This window comes from Dromiciops gliroides, chromosome 6 (assembly GCF_019393635.1).
Source record: "Dromiciops gliroides isolate mDroGli1 chromosome 6, mDroGli1.pri, whole genome shotgun sequence".
Taxonomy (NCBI): domain Eukaryota; kingdom Metazoa; phylum Chordata; class Mammalia; order Microbiotheria; family Microbiotheriidae; genus Dromiciops; species Dromiciops gliroides.
In genome coordinates, this window is record NC_057866.1 from 177,653,947 (window position 1) to 177,671,301 (window position 17,355).

A 17,355-nucleotide genomic window follows, 5' to 3' on the forward strand; every position below is an offset into this window, starting at 1 on the left:
GGTGTTTGAGCTCTAGGTACTTAGACCCGAATATTGGACCCTTTAGGTCCTAGAGTTGATTACCTGAACAACTCTGGGCATCCCTGAACTATTGAAATAGCTTGAAGTTCTGTAGGCTGACCCCTAGATCACCTGTGTTACAATGTTCTTGCTCTGGTAACTTGCCTGTTTGTAGAAACTTTGATCTTGGACTGGAAATACAACCCACTGAAGTTTCTCCTTTAGTTGCCTATTATACTATTTATGTATTATTTAGTTTGACATTCTTATTGTCAGAAGAGCTGTGTGGAGAACTGGTCTATGCTATTTCCTGAACCTTCTCTGTGACTTAACTCTCCCTTAACTTCTTTCATTATTTGAAACCAATTGTGTGATTTACTCTCAAATTGCTTTTTAGCTATGTACACAGAGTAGGTATGTACTAATTACTTATAAAATGAACATTATCTATTACTATTCTGCTTTATGGCTATCATATTTTAAGGAGTGATTCAATCTTAATGATAGTTCCATTTTCAAATTCTGATCACTGTGTTTCATTATTTACCCATTCAATATCTGCCATTATCCCCTAAATTTAGCTCTCATTCAGCAAGTTCCATTATCTGCTACTATCTTCAATCAAATTAAGGATCATCTAGTTTTTCCAGTGCCCTGATATATTAAGTAGTTATTAGAAGATTACTTAATTTCCATCAGTTTTTAAGTTTCCTTCTAAATATATACTTTAATATTGTTAATAAGATTCAGAAAAAGAAGATTGAGCTCATTTATTTCAACAGATAATTTTAACATCAATTATATTCTCTTTCTCCTATACAGTACTGTCCTTTTAAGGTACTTTCATTTAATATGGAAGAGTTTGTTATTGAATTGTTTCTTCATGATTCTAAGAGAAATAGCTATTTTGACTCAGTTCGGAGACATTTGTTCATTTTGAACACAAATAGTCATAGTATACTAGAATGATATAGACATTAGACTTATAATAATGGAGAAAATATAATGAATCTCACCATAAACAAAAGATGAAAACTTGGTTATTAACATGAGGTTAGTAACATGAGGTTTCTTGCAAAAAGTACTCAGACACTGAAACCGGAAAGATGAGAGAAGAAAGAGGCAAAAGTAAAAAAAAAAAATCTGAGGAATGCATCAGCTAAGCTTGAAGATAATATAATATAGTTGCTGTGGAGGGTTAAGTTCAAGTGAGCAGAGATAAGGATGGGAAGGAGAGAAACAAAGTCACCAAGCATATTGATTAGTTTGGCTGAGATATAATGCCCAGAGAAGTGTCAATCAAGCAGAGCCTGGTGAACTCAGCTTAGTGTTGGAAGCATCTGTTCAACACAGGAACTATATTCATCAACAAACTTTATGGGGAAGTTTCTGGGATGGAAAAAGCACAGCAAAATATATAGTTACACAATTGCAGGTTCTCCTGAGCTCATTGTTATACTTCCTTGGCAGATTTCTTTTTTGTGCCTTTCTTCCCCACAGATATTCAATGTACTTGGTGTGAGTGAGAGTATAAACCATGCATCATTATGGATTGTGATAAACTTATTATCATTTCTGAATTTTCTTTAACATAGGATTTTCTGTTATATTATTTATTTTGCTTCACTGCTAAGTAAATGGGTATGTTTGGGATCTAAAATTCTTATCCTTAGGATAGCTGAACTATGCAAATGGAAATGCATCAATAGGGGCTCAAAAGCTAGAATAGTGAGCACATGGAGAGCATTTCTTGACAAAAAGCATTAACTTTGGAACCTTGAGAGAATTTGACTTGAATTGAATTATGGTGGTTCTTCTTTGTAATTCTATATCTGCTAATATGAAAGCAGGTGAGAGTAAGCAATCTGTCCCAGAGAGTAAGTGGTAAACACACATTTTTAATGTTCCATCAAGGCATTTCAGCTTTAATTATATTTTCTACCTCCTTTTGAAGAAATGGGGGTGGGGGGAGTATGAGTCCTCAGTGCCCTAAAAGAATGTATTAAAATCTTTTCAGAATTCTCCATTTTTTGTAATTCACTGCCTATCATATTTGATACATTTGTGCCTTTGTATCCATAAGATCTTTCAGAAATGTATATGCCAATTACTATCCAGCAATTTTATTTTTATAGCTCATTATTTAATCAAAAATTCTATATCTAAGCATTAATCTTAGAAAGAAGAGTTGGCATAGAACCCATACAACAGCAAATCAATATTCAGTTTGTGAAATAACTTTTGTGCATTCATTCTTTGATTTAATTATCTGATCATCACTATCCGGGAACAGTACACATTTAGGGTTTTTATGAAGTTTATTTTCTTAATCATTTCTTGCTATGAAATCTAAAGGAAAAAATCAAAATAATTGGAGGAAAATAAACTCAAATTGAGGACAGGAAGCTGAAAAAGAAAAGAAAAAATGAAATCCTATTTAATCCATTTCTTTCCAATTTATTCAGCTATAACTCCCACATTTTAAAATATGATATATGTGATTTCATCTGGTTAGTGAACTGCTGGTGTTGAAACTCCCACAAGCAGTATACATCAACAAGTCATATCAAATTTAAAGTCTTCTATAGTTCCTTGACTTATTTAGAAATTATATGATTTTATTTGCTTATTTTTACACAGCTAGTATGTGCCAAGGCAAGTCTTCCATCCCATTGTCCATTGGGTTGATTGTGTGTGTGGTTGTGTGCACACACAATTGAAGGAGTGAGGAAAAGGGAAAAGAAAAGAGGGAGAGAGAGGGAGGGAGGTGGAGAGAGACAGAGAAACAAAGACAGGCAGAGACAGAGACAAAGAGACAGAGAGATAGGCGTAGATCAATGGAACTGATTAACTTCCCAACATACAAAACCTGCCCTCCCTATTTCGGACACCGTCTGCTAAGATGCAGACATCCAAAAAAAAAGACAACAAAATGTTAGGTTTGTCTTGCCCTTAATGTGTTTCATGGATTGCATTCATGCGTTCGGGTAATGTGTGTGTTGTGATATAGTTTAAATTACTGTTACCTGCATCTCTGTGTAGCATTTGTATGTTTGAGGTTATGCTTAAGAGGTAGAGATCATAATGAAACAAGTTAATCCTGTCAAGAAAAGAACCAAGCTCCAGCCCTGCCTCGAAAAAGCCGTCACAATAACCTCTCTGTTTTGTTTTGTGTTCTAAGGAGTTTTAAGAGAGCACCTACCTCACAGGGTTGTTGTGGGGATCTAAGATTTGCACGCCTTCAGTGTAAGCCTCCAGTGCTGCTAATCCTGAGCTGTCTCAGCCAGATTATGCGCAGCTGACTGTGCTCATTTATCAAACTCACAGTCAGAGAAGTAGCCTGTTGACCCCCTGCTTATTTCACACAAAAAGCAAGCAAGACTATTGATTATCCAGAAACATATAAATCTCAGTATTTAATAGAATCTGCTGGGGAAACTCTAAGGTAGTTTGAAAAATCCCATTTAAACTAATACCTCACATTGTAAAGCAAGATAAATTTCAAATGGATATATGATCTAGATTCTACTCCACCTCACCTTAGACACACATACACAAAGGTGGTCATATCTTTGATCTTATAATCACCAACAAATAGCACTGGTCTGTTCAAGAATTCTGAAACTCTCTTACCTAACCATAATACCTAACATAACCCTAGTCTTCATCCTCATTGTGACGTTCAATCCCTTGATCTCTCAATCCTCTCCTAAGATATTTCCCCTGCACTAGCCACTCTCTCTTCTTCTCTCCATTTTGACTTCTTAAGAACCAATTGGACTCTACACTGTTTCTCTCTCATCCCTCATTGCTTTCTCAAGTCATTGCTTACAATTAAGCCAAGCCTCAATCTTGGATCACTCCTATCATTCTTTGCCTTTTTGCCTACACATATGGTGCTGAATAAAGGTAGAGAAAATCACACATCTTATTCTGACTAGATACAGTATAAATTTATGTTATATACCTGCATCTCAGCCTTTATAGCTTCTAGGCAATCATACTTACTATACCTCCCTTATTAACTCAATATCCTACTCTCCACAGCATCTCTTCCAAAACTTTTCATCCCTCCTCAAACCTCCAATGGCTTCACTACCCCAAATTCACTCAGGTGAGAACTATGCCTCATAATTTTTTGGGGGGAGGGGCACGGCAATGAGAGTTAAGTGACTTGCCCAGGGTCACACAGCTAGTAAGAAGTGTCAAGTGTCAGGCTGGATTTGAACTCAGGTCCTCATGAATCCAGGACTGGTGCTTTATCCACTGCGCCACCTAGTTGTCCCCCATGCTTTATATTTTTCAGGAAAAAAATGAGGCCATTCACTATGAACTTCCCAATTTCACTCATTTTCAATCTCTCTCTCTACTAGCTTATTTCCTATTGCCTACAAACATATCCATGTCTCTCTTAACCCGAAGGAAAAACAGAGACACTTGATCCTTCCATCCCTGCTAAATGTCATTCTATTTATCTTGTACCCTTTGTATTTAAACTCCTCAAAAATAGATGCTTCCACTTTCTGTCCTCTCACTCTTTTCTTAAACCTTTATAATCTGACTTCCAAACTTATTATTCCATTAAAATTACCTTTTTCAAAATTATTAATGATATTTAAGTGCACAAATTCAATTCTCCTTGAACTTTGCAGACTTTGACACTGTTGATCATTCTTTCCTCCTTGATATTCTCTTCTCTCTATGTTTTTGGGACACCATTCTTTCTTGGTCATCCTTTATAACTGTTCCTTCTCTTCCTTCTTTGCTGGCTCCTCTTCCATATCATGCCATCTAATCTAAGGAATCCCTCTGGGTTCTGTCCTAGGCTCTCTTCTCTTGATCCCCAATACTAGTTCACTTTTGATGTCTTTTGATTCCATAGATTTAATTGTTTCATTTGCTATAAAAAGGACATATTTCAGCTTTATGTAGTGAATAATGAGCATTTCTTTTATTCTTATGACATTTGTGATTTAATTATCTTCTATGAAATCTATGTTATCTTAAAAAACACAACTAGCAAATTTAGCTTATTCCAATGTATCCATTTGGCTTTGATACCCTTGTCCATCCTTAAAAACAAAGTTTGCCTTGTATTAAGCAAGCATAGTGTTCTCAAAAATGATCCATACTACACATACTAAAAGGAATTTTTTTCTTCTTTTTGACTCATCTTATTTTTATGATATTTTCAAATATTTTAGTCAACAGAAAAAGGACAATAAATTAAGTTTCCACACTACAATTGCATAGTTTCAGCTTCTCTCTCTAGGCATTTCTTGCCACTATGAGTTTTAACATGTTTTTCACTATAATTTTTCTGCCTTTGAAAAATATCTTAATATTTCTGAGAGGAACTCAAACCACATTTGGGAAGTACACAAAGAGGTGGATAATTAGTTTCCTAATATCAGAACTAGGTTTTGTTTTGTTGGAACTGAGGTTAATTGATCTTAAGAAAGTGATGTTTTAGGCATTCATTATTGTGGAACTAGAGCCCACAATAAAGTCCAAGAAGTTCCAACATGAAAAAACAAATCAAAACAAACAAACAAACAAAAAAAGGCAGTGTTATCTCACAGTCAGAAAGAACAAGTCTTTCTAAAATTGAATGAAGATGGATTTAGGGGAAGGAAAGGGGTTTATTCATTCTGTTAAATTTAAAACTAAATAGGAGAGGGAACAGTAAATAGCTGGGGAGCAGTAAAATCCATGATTACCTGAATCCTAATAGATGACAGAATGGCACTATATAAAAGACACAAATAGAACTAAAAAGTTAAATCCTTGGTATAGTCTCCTCAAATTCCTCTTGCACACTGGAGGGAGTAAAAGCAGGTCATCTCTAAGAGACCAGAATCCTTAAAAATTAGCTCATCTCCACTTTTAAGTTATGGAGAAATATACACCATTTAGCTCTTTTTCTCATGCATCTACCTTTTATTCAGACTTTCTTAGAGATTCCCTCTCACTGATTTTGGCTTGTTAAAATATGATGAATACACCTTGCTAAAACTCAATGATAAAATCTTTTCAATGTTAGAATGTACCCAAGTCTGACTGGTGATTTCCATATCCCGAGACACACTTGAGCAGCTATATAAGATTTCCTAGGAAAACAACTTCCAATTCAAACAGAAAGAAGAATTGTGATTTTTGTTTCTGCTAACTGAGAATGACTTAAAGCTAAGGAGGGTGGGGAAAGAAATAGAAGAGCCAATAAAGGGAGACTTTGTTGAGAATGATAAGAATTGTAGTATTTTAACAGCATTGTAAAATAAAAATCCAGTTGTGAAATTAAGGTATCATCATTGCAAAAGGATTTTTTTTCAATGTATGAGGTATTTTATTTTTTCCGTTACATGTAAAGATAGTTCTCAACTTTTGTTTATACATGCTTTACAATTTCAGATTTTTCTCCCTCCCTCCCCTCCCTCCCCCCTCCCCTAGACAGCAGGTAATCTGATATAGGTTATATCTATATATCTCTATACATATACACACACACATATATATATATATACACACACACACACACATATATATATATACACATAATAACATTAATCCTATTTCTGCATTAATCCTGTTACAAGAGAAAGAATCAGAGCAGTGATGCAAAACCTCAAAATAGAAAAAAAAAAAAAAACAACAGCACCCAAAACAAAAGAAATAATATGGTCCAATCAGCATCTATACTCCACAGTTGTTTCTTTCTTTTTTTTTCTTGGATTTGGAGATCATCTTCTATCATGAGTTCCCTGGAACTCTTCTGTACCATTGCATTGGGGAGAAGAATATAGTCCATCACAGTAGGTCAACACTCAATGTTGATGATACTGTGTACAATGTTCTTCTGGTTCTGCTCATCTCACTCATCATCAGCTCATGTAAGACCCTCCAGGTTTCTCTGAACCCTTCCTGCTCATCATTTCATACAGAACAATAGTATTCCATTGTATTCATATACCACAACTTGTCCAGCCATCCCCCAATTGATGGGCACCCCCTCAACTTCCAATTCCTTGTTACCACATAAAGAGCAGCTATAAATATTTTTGCACATGTGGGTCCCTTTCCCCCTTCCATGATTTCTTTGGGCAACAGACCTAAAAGTGGGATTGCTGGGTCAAAGGGTATGCACAGCTTTATCGCCCTTTGGGCATAATTCCAAATTGCTCTCCAGAATGGTTGGATCAGCTCACAGCTCCACCAACAATGCATTAGTGTTCCAATTTTCCCACAGCCTCTCCAACATTTATTATCTTCCTTTTTTGTCATTTTAGCCAATCTGATAGGTGTCAGGTGGTACCTCAGAGTTGTTTTAATTTGCATCTCTCTAATCATTAGAGATTTAGAGCATTTTTTCATATGGGAATAGATAGCTTTGGTTTCTTCATCAGAAAACTGCCTGTTCATATCCTTTGACCATTTCTCAATTGGGGAATGACTTGGATTCTTATAAATTTGATTTAATTCCCTATATATTTTAGAGATGAGGCCTTTATCAGAAGCACTGGCCTCAAAAATTGTTTCCCAGTTTTCTGCCTCCCTTCCAATTTTGGATGCATTGCTTCTGTTTGTACAAAAATTTTTTAATTTAATATAATCAAAATCATCCATTTTGCATTTTATAATATACTCTATCTCTTGTTTGGTCAAAAACTGTTTTCCTTTCCAAAGATCTGATAGGTACACTATTCCTTTCTCTCCTAATTTACCTATGGTATCACCTCTTATGTCTAAATCATGTATCCATTTTGACCTTATTTTAGTATAAGGTGTAAGATGTTGGTCTATGCCTAATTTCTGCCATACTATCTTCCAGTTTTCCCAGCAGTTTTTGTCAAATACTGCGTTCCTAGCCCAGAAGCTGGAGTCTTTGGGTTTATCAAACACTACATTACTAGTGTCATTTACTACTGCATTTCCTGTGCCTAGCCTATTCCATTGATCTACCTCTCTATTTTTTAGCCAGTACCAGATAGTTTTTATGTCTGCCGCTTTATAGTAAAGCTCCAGGTTTGGTACCGCTAACCCACCTTCCTGTGAATTTTTTTTCATTATTTCCCTGGATATTCTTGACTTTTTGTTTCTCCAGATGAATTTTGTTATTATTTTTTCTAGCTGTATAAAATAATTTTTAGGTAGTCTGATTGGTATGGCACTGAATAAGTAAATTAATTTAGGCAGTATTGTCATTTTTACTATATTAGCTCTGCCTATCCATGAGCAATTGATATCTTTCCTTTTGACTTAGATCTGATTTGATTTGTGTGAAGAGTGTTTGGTAGTTGTGTTCATAGAGTTCCTGGGTTTGTCTTGGCAAGTAGACTCCCAAGTATTTTATATTATCTACCATTACTTTAAATGGAATTTCTCTTTCTATCTCTTGCTGCTGGACTTTGTTGGTCAGGTATAGAAATGCTGATGATTTATGTGGATTTATTTTATATCCTGCTACTTTGCTAAAGTTGTTAATTGTTTCAAGTAATTTTTAACTTGATTCTCGAGGATTCCTTAAGTATACCATCATATCATCTGCAAAGAGTGATAGTTTTGTTTCCTCCTTGCCTATTCTAATTCCTTTAATTCCTTTCTCTTCTCTGATTGCTAAAGCTAACATTTCTAGAACAATATTAAATAATAGGGGTGATAATGGACATCCCTGTTTCACCCCTGATCTTATTGGGAAGGCCTCTAATTTATCTCCGTTGCATATAATACTTGCTGATGGCTTTAGGTAGATACTGTTTATTATTCTAAGGAAAGCTCCCCCTATTCCTAAACTCTCTAGTGTTTTTATTAGGAATGGGTGCTGTACTTTGTCAAAAGCTTTCTCTGCATCTATTGAGATAATCATATGATTTTGGTTGGTTTTCTTATTGATGTGGTTGACTATGTTAATAGTTTTCCTAATGTTGAACCATCCCTGCATTCCTGGTATAAACCCCAACTGGTCATAGTGTATTATCCTGGTGATCACTTGCTGTAATCTCCTTGCTAATATCTTATTTAAGATTTTAGCATCAATATTCATTAGGGAAATTGGTCTATAATTTTCTTTCTCTGTTTTTGTTTTGCCTGGTTTTGGTATCACCACCATATTTGTGTCATAAAATGAATTTGGTAGAACTCCTTCTTCACCTATTTTTCCAAATAATTTGTATAATATTGGAATTAATTGTTCTTTAAATGTTTGGTAAAATTCACCCGTAAACCCATCTGGCCCTGGGGATTTTTTCTTAGGGAGTTCATTAATAGCTTGTTCAATTTCTTTTTCTAATATGGGTTTATTTAAGGATTTTATTTCCTCTTCAGTTAACCTGGGCAGTTTGTATTTTTGTAAATATTCATCCATTTCATTTAGATTGTCAAATTTATTGGCATACAGTTGGGCAAAATATTTCCTAATTATTTCTTTAATTTCCACTTCATTGGTGGTAACATCACCCTTTTCATTTTTGATACTGGTAATTTGGTTTTATTCTTTCTTTTTTTTAATCAAATTAACCAATATTTTATCTATTTTATTGGTTTTTTCATAAAAACAGCTCTTAGTTTTATTGATTAATTCTATAGTTTTTTTTGCTTTCAATCTTATTAATTTCTCCTTTAATTTTCAGGATCTCTAGTTTAGTACCTAATTGGGGATTTCTAATTTGCTCTTTGTCTAGCTTTTTAAGTTGCATGCCCAATTCATTAATCTCCTCTTTCTCTTTTTTATTCATGTAAGCATTTAGAGCTATAAATTTTCTCCTAAGCACTGCTTTGGCTGCATCCCATAGATTTTGGTATGTTGTCTCATTATTGTCATTCTCTTGGGTAAAGTTATTGATTGTTTCTATGATTTCTTGTTTGGCCCATTCATTCTTTAGAATGAAATTATTTAGTTTCCAATTGATTTTCATTCTACTTTTCCCTGGCTCTTTCTTACATGTAATTTGTATTGCATCATGAACTGAGAAGGATGCATTTACTATTTCTGCCTTTCTACATTTGACTATGATGTTTTTGTGCCCTAATACATGGTCAATTTTTGAAAATGTGCCATGTACTGCTGAGAAAAAGGTATATTCCTTTCTATCCCCATTCAATTTTCTCCAGACATCTATCATGTCTAAGTTTTCTAGTAATCTATTCACCTCTTTCACTTCTTTCTTATTTATTTTTTGGCTAGATTTATCTAATTCTGAGAGGGGGACATTCAGGTCCCCCACTAGTATAGTATTACTATCTAATTCCTCTTGTAACTCATTTAACTTCTCCTCTAAGAACTTGGATGCTATACCACTTGGTGCATACATATTTAATATTGATATTACTTCATTATCTATAGTTCCTTTAAGTAAGATATAATTTCCTTCCTTATCTCTTTTAATGAGATCTATTTTTGCCTGCACTTTGTCTGAGATAAGGATTGCTACCCCTGCCTTTTTTACTTTATCTGAGGCATAATATATTCTGCTCCAGCCTTTTGCCTTTACTCTGTGTGTATCTCTCTGCTTCAAATGTGTTTCTTGTAAACAGCATATTATAGGGTTCTGGTTTTTAATCCACTCTGCAATTCGCTTCCGTTTTATTGCAGAGTTCATCCCATTCACATTCACAGTTATTATTACTGACTGTCTATTCCCCTCCATTGTATTTACCCCCTTTGTACTTTTCCCCCCTTCTTTCACCCTATTCCCCCTCACCGATGTTTTACTTCTTACCCCTGCCTCCCCCGATCTGCCCTCCCTTTTTATCACCCCCCCTCTTTTCTTTACCCTTTTCTCCCTTGCTTTTGTCCTCCCTTCTATCAGTCCCCCCCTTTCCCTTCCCCTTTTGTTTCCCTAAAGAATGAGTTAAGTTTCTTTATCCCAATGAACGTATATGTTATTCCCTCTTTGAGTCAAATCTAATGAGAATAGGGTTGAAACAATGTTCCCCCCTCCTTTCTTTCCCTCTATTGTAATAGGTTTTTTTTCACCTCTTCATATGATATAATTCATCCCATTCCACCTCCCCTTTCCTCTCCTCCCCATAGACTCCCTTTTTATCCCCTTAATTCTTTTGTATCATCACATCAAAGACAATTTATATTTATACCCTCTATATAAAGTCCTTCTCTCTGCCCAAATACATTTACAGTTCTTAAGAGTTATGAGTATTATCTTCCTGTGTAGGGATATAAACAGTTTAACCTAATAGGGTAACTTTTTTTCCCCCTCTGTTTACCTTTTTAAACTTCTCTTGAGTCTTGTATGTTGAGATCAAATTTTCTATTCAGTTCTGGTCTTTTCACCAGGAAAGATTGAAAGTCCCCAATGTCATTAAATGTCCATCTTTTCCCCTGAAAGAAAATGCACATTTTTGCTGGGTAATAGATTCTCAGCTGCAATCCAAGCTCCTTTGCCTTCCGGAATATCATATTCCAAGCCTTGCGGTCCTTTAATGTTGAAGCTGCCAGGTCCTGAGCAATCCTGACTGTGGCTCCATGATATTTAAATTGCTTCTTTCTGGCTGCTTGGAGTATTTTCTCCTTCACCTGATAATTCTGGAATATGGCTACAATATTCCTTGGAGTTTTCCTTTTGGGGTCTCTTTCAGGAGGTGATTGGTGGATTCTTTCAATGATGATTTTATCCTCTGATTCTATGATATCAGGGCAGTTCTCCTTAATAATTTCCTGGAATATGGTGTCTAGATTCTTTTTCTGGTCATGGCTTTCAGGCAGTCCAATGATTCTCAAATTGTCCCTCCTGGATCTGTTTTCCAGATCAGTTGTCTTTCCAATGAGGTATTTCACATTTTCTTCTATTTTTTTCATTTTTTTTATTCTGCTTGACTGATTCTTGGTGTCTCATGGATTCCTTATCTTCCAACTGTCCCACTTTAATTTTTAAGGCATTGTTTTCTTCAGTGAGATTATGCACCGTTTTTTCCATTTGGCCAAGTGAATTTTTTAAGGTATTGTTTTCTTCAGTGACATTATGCAGCTTTTTTTCCATTTGGCCAAATGAATTTTTTAAGGCTTGTTTTCTTCAGCTTCCTTTTCCAAGCTGCTGATTCTTTTTTCATAGTTTTCTTGTTTTGCTTTCATTTCTCTCCCCATTTTTTCTTCTACCTCTTACAATTGATTTTTAAAATCCTTTTTGAGCTCTTCCAGGAAGGCTTTTTGTTCTTGTGACCAATTCACCTTCCTTTGTGAGGCTTCAGATGTAGACAATTTGAGGCTATTGTCCTCATCTGAGTTTGTGTTGGCTTCTTCCCTATTGATACAGAAGTTCTCAATGGAGAGGGCTCTTTTTTGCTTCTTACTCATTATTGCAGCTTATTTATTTATTCTTTAAGTTGAGGTCTGCTCTGGGGGCACCAGGGTCCCTGTTTTGGGCTTCCTGTGCAGGGGTATAGGTGCTGTGTAACCGGGCTTTTACTCTGAGCCCTTTATGGTGTGTGGAGATCACCCGCCCTGCACTTCCTGTCTGATTGTGCTCGGCCAGCCAGGCGCCAGACCCCGGCGTCTGATCCCGCTGTTCGTGGCCCTTTCAGCCGGTACAGGTAGGTTTTTCCACTGTCCTTCTTGGCCACCAGATTTTTGAGCCAGGTTCTGGGAGCCTCAGTTGTTCGGCTGTGGCCTGCAGCTCCTGCTGACTTGCCCTGACCCACTCAGCGCTGCACTGCTGCCCTGTGCTGGGCCTCCCTTTTGCCCGAGTCAGACCGACCTTTTCCTGAAGTCTTCTAAATTATCTCTGGTTGGAGGACTGTGTCTCTCTGTCTCTTTGCAGGTTCTGTAGTTTCAGAATCCGTCCAGAGGCTTGATTTAATGTTCGTTTTGAGGGAACAGAAGGAGAGCTCAGGCAGCTTGCTGCTTCCTCTCTGCCATCTTGGCTCCGCCCCCAGTTTCGCAAAAGGATTTTTTAAACTGAATTATTTTGGGGGAATTTTTAGGATCATTTGTTCTAAAGAACTTGATTAAAAATACTAATGGGTTAAATCCAGTTTACTTAAGCATTACCAATACATCTTGAAAAGCTTAAATTAGTTGCTCATTGATAGAAATTATTTCATTTTTAATTTTTTATCCTATGCATCTAGCACAGTACGTGACAGAGTTACTTAATAAGTCCAGCTAGACAGTATGCAGTTAAATGGGCAAATAATTGAGTTGGTCCAACCATCCATCTATTCATCCCCTACCCCTTTCTCATACACATTCATATACATATATACATATACATACATGCATGCACACCCACAGTATATACATGTGCCTATCTATGTATTTATATATGTATATATATGTGAATACATAAATGCACATATACACATATAACACAGATAGGTAGGTGTATATACACACTAGATATAACTACAGCTCTGTATCTAAATCTAAATCTGTATCTATCTATATCTCTCTCTCTGTCTCTGTCTGCCACTATCTCTATCTCTATCTCTATCATCTCTACCTCTATCTATCTATCTATCTATCTATCTATCTATCTATCTATCTATCTAAACTTTTTAGTAGTAGCAAAGAAATTGAAACTAAGAGGATGTCTAATGGGAAAAGTCTAATCAAATTATGGTATATGAATTCAACAATATATTATTGTACCAAAAGAAATTACGAAAAGATAGATTATTTTAAAAAAAAAATCCCTGAAAGACCTGATAACTCTTAATACAATGACCAACCATGATGATGAAACATGTTACATACTTTTTTTTTTTGGTGAGGCAATTGGGGTTAAGTGACTTGCCAGGGTCATGTAGCTATTAAGTGTCCAGTGACTGAGGCCAACTTTGAACTCAGGTCCTCCTGAATCCAGGGCCGGTGCTTTATACTGCAACGATTGGAATGATGCCACCTGCTGGAGACTTACTGTAGAAAAGCTCCACCATGAATTGAAGGTCTTTGAGGGCAAGACCAGGACTCTTTTCTTTGGTGTCAGGAAGTGACATTTGCTTGAGGGAGGAAGAAGGGGGGAGCCTGGTGCTCTGACTTGGGCTTTTTCCTGAGGACCCCAGCAGAGAAGGGAGCAAGAAATGTGCTCTCCCTTTAATAGACAGATGAATGTAGGCCTTTCTCTCTTTACCAAATCCTTATTCTCCTTAATAAAAGTTTAAAAGTCTAACTCTTGCTAAAGCTTATAATTTATTGGCAACCACTCATGAGATATTTTAGACAAACTAGCTAGAATTTCGGCCTTTAACAGATGGCAACCATGAAGGGACTTCAAAGATGCTAGTTTTATAGATTGAGAAAATAAAAGGTTTGCTATATTATCCCATTTCAGAGCCTTGCAATTCGGAAACATTTTTTTTCTTCAAAAGTTATTTCCAAATTATTCCTTTGAGTATTAAAAAAATATTCATATAAAGTTCCACTTAAACATCTGCAAGCAAGCATAAAAAAGAAAAACACAACAAAATAAAACATGGTCCTTTTCATTTCATGCTCCTTTTAAGCATATATTAAGGAGAATAAGAATTTGGTAAAGAGGGAGAGAAAGGCCTACATTCATCTATCTATTAAAGGGAGAATGCATTTCTCACTCCCTTCTCCACCAGAGTCCTCAGGAAAAAGCCTGAGTCAGAGCGCCAGGCTCCCCCCTTCTTCCTCCCACAAGCAAATGTCACTTCCTGATGCCAAAGAAAAGACTCCTGGTCTTGCCCTCAAAGAACTTAACTTCATGGCAGAGCTTTTCTACAGTAAGTCTCCAGTAGGTGGCGTCATTCCAATCATTACAATATACTGTGCCACCTAGATGCCCCTGTTACCTACTTTTTGAAAAAGAGAAAAGGAACTTCAGATATGAACCATAAATGAATTTATTTTCCTAGACTCTATAATATTTGCTATATGAATTTCAGTTTTCCTTTCTTTTCTTTTTTTCCCCCTTCATGAGTAGGATAGGAAGGAGTGAAAGACTAGGAATTGGGCATATAAAGAAAAAAATAAAGTCATTGAATCATTTTTCTACATAATAGAAGGAAGGACAGAAAGAATAATACACAGGTAAGATATTTCTGAAAATTATACATTAAATTTTCTGTATTTTCTGGCAAAATAAAATTATAAAAATAGAGATTTGAAGCTTTATATATGATTCTACCATATGTTCTACCATGTACATGAAAGGATTAATTTTCTTTAGTGGTTGATTATTAATATCAGAATTAAAAAAAAAACTAACAAAAATTATCCCAGGCTGCCCTCAGCATAAAACTTTTGACACAATCACTCCCATCTTTAACACAAATGTTTTATGAGTGAAGATATATCTGTGTATTATGAAATATTTTTTCTTTAGATTCAAATCTATAGGTCACACTCAAGGAAATAAAAGAAATCAAAACAGTCCCTGCCATCAAGGAATATACAGTTGAATGGGGGGGAAAAAAAGAAAAAAAGTACAAATAGAAAGTGGAATCTTGAGGTGGAGCACCAGGTATTTAGGTGTAATATAGGTTATAGATGAGAATTATAAGGAGCTAAAATTATAGCTATACTGTCTAAAATATCTAATGAGTGGTTGCCAATAAATTATAAGCTTAGACTTTTAAACATTTATTAAGGAGAATAAGAATTTGGTGAAGAGAAAGAGAAAGGCCTAGATTCCTATCTATTAAAGGGAGAGCACATGTCAAGCTCCCTTCTCCACCAGAGTCCTCAGGAACAAGAGTGAGAAAGGTAAAAATATAACTATTTCTAAGAGACCCTATAATCCAACCCACCATGGCAAGATCAGCCTTCTCTGAACTTTTAAGACCAGCCCAGAGTCAGTCAAGTTGGACCTTGAACTGTGAATACAGACAATAGAGGTTAAAACCACACATACCTGAAAGCTTTTCCATTCAGAGAGTCAGCCCTCTATACTCTGACATCAGCATGTACTGCACTGGACCACCCTCAAGTCCAATAAGCCAATAGATTTGAATGATGCTAGCCAATTAGCTTTGAGCAGTGTGCAAGGGCTGCCTCTGCTCCTGACCACAGGAAGCTCATGGGCTATCACATGTTCTCTTGACTTTTAAAGCTCAAGAGAGCAGGACACAGATTATTCTCTCACCTATTTTCTAGGTAGGCCTTCTGATCTTTCTGAGCAATGTTCTATCTCTTTACTAATATGTAATATATTTTAATAAATGTTTAATGCCCCAGACTGGTGCAGTAGCTTCTAATTTCTAAGTAGCTATATATTAGAAAACCAAGCCATGGTTCCCTAAAACTTGGGACAGAATAAAGGAACCCCATACATTTTTAAACCTCACAAAATAAAAGTAATTTACTCAACCATGCCAGGGACAAGAAGTACTGCAATATAGGTATGTATTCAGTTAGGCATAGCTTTAAGGTAATGTATAAAGATTTAAGTGTTTATTTGATATAAATGATCAACAAGATTAGGTGACTGAGACAGGAGTGGATCCCAATCCCAAAGTCACACTGACACAGACCCAGTCCAAAGAAGGCCTCACCAGAGAAGGAGACCTACAGAGTCTCTGAATCAGCTGCAGCACCAGTGTCATCAGGAACTAAGCTGTCTGGTGAGAGGGCTAAGCCCTTGGCAGGGGGGGAGAATACAGGGGTCTATGCTGGTGATGAGGCAGAACTTGTTTTTTTCACCCCTGCTGGTAACCAGGAGGTAGGCTTGACTAGCAGTGGCCCAGGTAGGGGAGGGGCACAGGCTCGTCAGAACTGACAACAACACACAAAACTGGTTGAATAGCACATTGGTCTGCAGTCATCTGTGGACCATGGAACAGGCTATGTGAGTGAAGAACCTGATCCTTCTTAAATCATACCACCTGGGACTTCTGAATCTTGGGATACTGAAGCCTGGAAACAGTGCCCCACTTTAAGGAGCTAAAAGTCAAGTAAAAGAAAGGCAAGATGGCAGAGAGAGAAAGGTGAGGAGCATGGAAAGTTTCTTTAGTGACAAATAAGATCAAGGTGTAGACTCAGAGGAAGATATCAACACCAGGGCCTCTATACCTAAAGCTTCCAAGAAAAATATGAATTGGCCTAAGACCATAGAGGTGCTCAAAAAGGACTTTGAAAAAAAAGTTAGAGAGGTAGAGGAAAAAATGGAAAGAGAAATGAGGGTGATACAGGAAAGACATGAGAAAAAAGTCAACAGCTTGAAAAGTCAAATTGGCCAATGGAAAAGAAGGTACAAAAACTCTCTGATGAAAATAATTGCCTAAGAATTAGGATTGAACAAATGGAAGCTAGGGATATTATGAGAAACCAAGACACAATAAAGCAAATCCAAATGAATAAAAAAAATAGAGGGCAATGTGAAATATCTTCTTGGAAAAACTGCTGACCTGGAAAATAGCTCCAGGGTAGATAATTTCACCTGA